The sequence below is a fragment of the Macaca thibetana genome, chromosome 17 (assembly GCF_024542745.1).
Source record: "Macaca thibetana thibetana isolate TM-01 chromosome 17, ASM2454274v1, whole genome shotgun sequence".
NCBI classification, from domain to species: Eukaryota; Metazoa; Chordata; class Mammalia; order Primates; family Cercopithecidae; genus Macaca; species Macaca thibetana.
Genome location: NC_065594.1, coordinates 89,602,076 through 89,607,102, shown reverse-complemented (window position 1 = coordinate 89,607,102; position 5,027 = coordinate 89,602,076). Strand labels below are relative to the sequence as shown.

Sequence of the window (5,027 nt, the reverse complement as noted above, 5' to 3'; positions counted from 1 at the left end):
TCACAGCTGTTTAGATTTGCTGAAAGATGTTTTAAGTATCCTAGAAAAGAGGTTTTCATTCATTCTAGAACTGATAGTTTTCTCTTAAAGCGTTAATTTATATTTTAATGTTGATGTGGTATCCATCTTAGGTTACTGTTTGGCACTAGGTAATTGAATTTTTAAAAATCTCATTTTATTTTCTGTCTTCTTTTGGGAGAGAGAAGTGGTTACATTTTTATTACAGGAAGGATTTTTCTCTGTCTCTATTATAATACCTGAAAGCAAATATATATAAGCTATATATGAAGTCACTAAAATTCTTTATTCTCATTTTATTTTCACTTTTGGGAAAGATTGCTGCCAATATTTGTGAGATCTCGTTTCAGTTTTATCTTTTACTTCTGCATGTCTGTTATCTTAGCCATGCAATGTTTAGTTTGAGGCAGTTTCACCCAAGGGACACACCTTAGGATAGACTCTCATGGCCAGTAATGAATGACTGATGGAGAGAACAGCAGTTTATAGGTTTTTTTGTTGTTTTTAAGGAGAAAAATTAACGCCCTTCATCAAACCTCCTCTTTCTTCCTTCTGTCCTCCCCTCCATCTCACCCTGCCTCCCCTTGGGATCTTACTCCTGTGATTAGTTTGGGTTCCACACAAAGAAAGATTTATTACTTTAATGTCTGTGATTTAGTTTTATGTGATCTTCCTAGGGACACCAGGGAGTACACGCTCCCCTTTCTGAATATGTTGTAAGCTCCTTTGAGGCAAAAATAAATGTTCCTGTGTTAGATGAACAGAGCAGCCCTTATCATCTTCTTGAATCTTATCTTTCTGAGTTAAACATTTGGCATCAGTGACGAAGTAAGGCCAGACATTGAGGACAAGAGACGTCAAATGCCAAGTTTGTAGAAAACACACAGTTGATGCATTTCACATCTTTTAAATTCTTCTCTGTGGACTCTATGCTTACTATTCCTGAAGATGTTTACCAGATGGGAACATACCTCCAAAAAAGGAGAACTTTAATTTCTTCTTATGGTACTTAGATGCTGGATTGCATAATGTGGTTTTAATCTTTAACTGTTTTTTTTTTTTTAATATTTGAGATTAAAAAATACTTAGAGGGGCAATAGTTAGGGCAGGGGAGTGTTCAGTCCCCTTCCAAAGATGGTTTTTGGCTGGGTTAGCACCTCGGCCCTGTGTTGAAGGAGTGAGAAGTAAACTTGTACCTCTGGCCACAGCTCTAGCTTGTGTTGGAAGTTTTGCAGAGTTGTTGATCCTCTGCCAAGTAGACCAGTGATTCCACATAAATGGGTAAGTTGGTTTTATCACCCATTATTCCACTGAAGTGTATATTGGCTCAGGTCGAAATGTTGTTAATATCCACTTTACACTCTGAACAAGCCCACCACATTCATGATTGGATTGATTGGTGTCTCACAAGAACTCCAGGGACACACCGTCTCTCCTGTTCTGTGGGTGATGAACCTGAGGGTCAAAATGAAAAAGTGACTTCCCAAGGCCAACGATAAGTGCCAGACTATTAAGTTCTTCTTTAGATGTCAAGTCCTTTCCATTCTGCACCGGCATGAACATCTCAAGTTGAGGCCTGTGAGCAAACACCTATGTCCTAACCAAAAGACTAGGATTCCCGAAGAAACTATCCAAGATGATTTAAATTTCCTGGGCCTTTCCTTCTATGGTGTGCCTATCAGTTAGGATTCTTTACAAATAACAGATAACCCAAATCAAACTGCTTAAGCAAAAAAGATGATTTTTAAAAAATCTCATGTAGCTAAAGGTACAGAGTAGGGCAGATATCAGAGGTGATTGGTTCAGAGGCCAGATGATGTCATCAAGACCCGCCTTCTGCAGTCACGCTTCGTCTGAAAGCTGGGTCCCCTGTTTTCTAGGAAGGATTCGGGACAATCCACAGAGAGAGGGCATTTTCCCAAGCAACAATCTGAGAGGAACCCTGATCAGATGGTTTATGTCAAACGACCAGATGCTGTGGCCAGGGAAGGAAAGATGTTGCCTTGGTCACCCCTGGCACCATGTAGTGTCAGCCTTCCCCACAGCCCATGGAGCAGGGGAGGATAATGGGATAGCAATTCATATGGCATCTTTAAGGAGAAGTGGGTGGGAAGGTGGACACTGGATAGTAAACTAATAACGGCCATCCTGTGTTCACATGCTACAGATATCAAAGCCTGATTCTCTTCATTTTCAGATAGAGTCTTCAACTCAGAAGCACCAGTCTCTCTCATTTGAGGAAAGGATGAGAAGGAAGGAATGGCCTGACTTCCTCATGTGTGCCCTGATTCTTGGTAGGCACCATGTTGGGGCTGCCACACATGTGCTAAAGCTTTGGGAATGTTCCATTTAAATACCGATTTCAAGGCCAATGCCTTACATGGAGCACAAATATCCAGGTACCTCTTTGATTTCTTCTCTTATACTTCAAACTCTTTGAAAACAGAAATTTTTCTCATTTGTGTTTGTATCATCTAGAGTACTTAGCAGTGCTTTGTCTATAGTAAGTAGGTGCTTAATGACTATTGTATTACATTAGGGCCTATTCAGTGATGGTTTGAGTTTAGAAAAGAGTTTCCCTTGCATTAAGTTTGCCAGTTTTTGATCAGCATCATTAAAGGAAAACTAGCTTTGCCTCTTTAATAATCTGTTTAATTCTAATTCAGTAAAATTTTTGTGGTATGCTGACTACATGGCCTAAGCTATTGCAGGTGGTTGAGATATTCAAGGTAATAGAAAAATATCTAAGACCAAATTCTTGTCCTAAAGAAGTTTGCATAGTTGCAGGGGCCATAGATAAGAAAGAAACATTTATGAAGCACATCAAAAGTGTCTCAGAAGAGCTGTATACTTGGCCATGGGGGCAGCAGGTAAGGAGAGGAGGGAAGGGAAGAGGAGGGGAGGGGAGGGGAGAGGAAGAGAGAGGAGGGAAAGGGAGGGAAGGGGAGGAGAGGAGAAGACTCCCATAAATCCCAATATCCAAATTTGGCAACTATTTTGTTCTGATTTTATTGGTTCTTCACCCAAAACATATTGCCTAAGATACCCCTTGATTCAACCTTCCTCCCTCTTAATTTCCAGAAATCTGAAGTTGTCAGTGAGGTCAGCCAATAATCATGTTTGACATGTGGTGGACATTCTGGGAGTCCTTTGTAGATGAAACTCATATAAGCAAAAATTCTAGTGGCATTATGGTGGGAGAAGGAAGAAAGGGAAGAGTGAAGTTAAGGAAATATTTCCACATGTATTAATGGAACATGTACAGGTGTAATAACACCTCCAACACTGTCCTCTTCTAGTCTGACTCCTGGGGGGAAAGCGGTGTGAGGCTAGAGAGGGCTGTCAGGGTGGGACATAGGGCTGGAAGTTGGAAGGCATCCCTGGGTGCTCACATTTCAGCTCCCACTTAAGCATCCCCTCAGCCTGCGCACCTCCAGGCCTCACTGCTTTCTGTGCTGTTCTGAACACCAGGGTCCTTTCTTCCAGAACTGGGACCTCTAAGTGTGAGAAAAGAACTTGGTCTTTTAAGATGGTACCTGAATGACTTCTGAAATTTAATTAGAACCTGTAGTTTTCAAAGCTTCCTGTTATGGACCGAATCGTACCCTCCTACATTCATATACTGAAGCCCTGACCCTGGTGTGACTGTATTTGGAGGCAGGGTCTGTAAGGAGGTGATGGAGGTTAAATGAAACCATAAGAATGGAGCTCCAATCCAGTAGTACTGGTGTCCTTGCAAAGAAGAGGAAAGGCATCAGAGATGCACAAGCATGGAGAAAAGGCCATGTGAGGACACAACAAGAAGGTGGCTCCCTGCAACCCTGGAAGAGTGTCCTCACTAGAAGCCAGCCATGCTAGCACCTTGAACTCCAGAACCATGAGAACATAAATTTCTGTTTTTAAGCCACCCAATCTGTGGTATTCTGCTACAGCAGCCCAAGCAGACTAGTATACCACCCAAAGAGACCACCATTATACACTCTAGCATCAACGGGCACAGGGGGATTCCCTAAGCTCTCCATGTTGGGGCGTTTCCTAGCAGTTTGGAAGGTGCTTTCTATGGGATAATTCATACTCATATTCCTAACAATTACTTTTATTTTGTTTTTAAAAGTGCTGATTAGCCTATGATATATTAGAGATGGCTAGGCTGCCATGTTTTATATGTGCGCTGTTTCTTGAATTGACACTCCTACATTTTCCTACAGCCAAGTGTGTTCATTACAACATTCGTGGTCAACAACAGTCCGTTAAGTGACACCCATCTGACTGTGGGCAGTGGCTTCTGGAGTTATCACTAAATCTGAAACTCCAGAAAGGACAGGGCTAATATCCTCGGATAATGAAGGTCACCTTCTAATGACACATGAGCCTCTCTGGCCAGTCCCGTGTCTGGTCTGGCCCCCAGCTTACTGACTTCTAAGGGCGGTTTGCACTTTGGTTTCATCTTTCAGTTCCGGGTGTTGTGCACCTGTTGCTTGCTCAGGAAGTTCCGTATGATAATCTGTGGCCCAACTGCTGACTTCCCTGCCCATCACCAATGGCTATGGCCAGTACACTCCTGGTCCAAAGTGGTAGGAAACTTGGTCCAAAGTGGTAGGGGAAGTTTGAGGATTTAGTTGATCTTTCTTTCTAGAGAAGGCTACTTGCATATTAGGGAGTACTGACACTCTGGTGTGGATAAACGGACACCGAATTGGACTCTTTAGAGCACTGCAGGGACTATTTATTCTACTTAAATAATTTTGTGAAACTAGGCCTGTTACAGTGGGCACTAAAATAAAAACCCCTTTAGTTTCTTTGATAAGGAGAGTATCCTGACCAAAGCACCCTGTTCAAGTCCAACCAGCTGGTAGATGGAGGAGCATCCTCGTAGATTCAGCATCTGTACATTCAGTACAAGTAAAGCTGGGGAAATCTGCATAAGACAGGTGGATTGTCTCACTGTTAGCATCCTTGTTGTAATATTGTACTATGGTTTTGAAAGAAGTTAACATTGGGGTAAAATG

General features: G+C 42.1%; 1 long non-coding RNA gene across 1 annotated transcript; it reads left to right on the top strand.

The window, feature by feature from the left end:
- Nucleotides 1–926: 926 nt before the first annotated feature.
- LOC126940885 (uncharacterized) lies at nt 927–4,077 on the top strand. Its single transcript, XR_007720958.1, has 3 exons — nt 927–1,299; nt 2,216–2,888; nt 3,418–4,077. It is a non-coding gene; the product is annotated as an uncharacterized LOC126940885 (long non-coding RNA).
- Nucleotides 4,078–5,027: the final 950 nt, after the last annotated feature.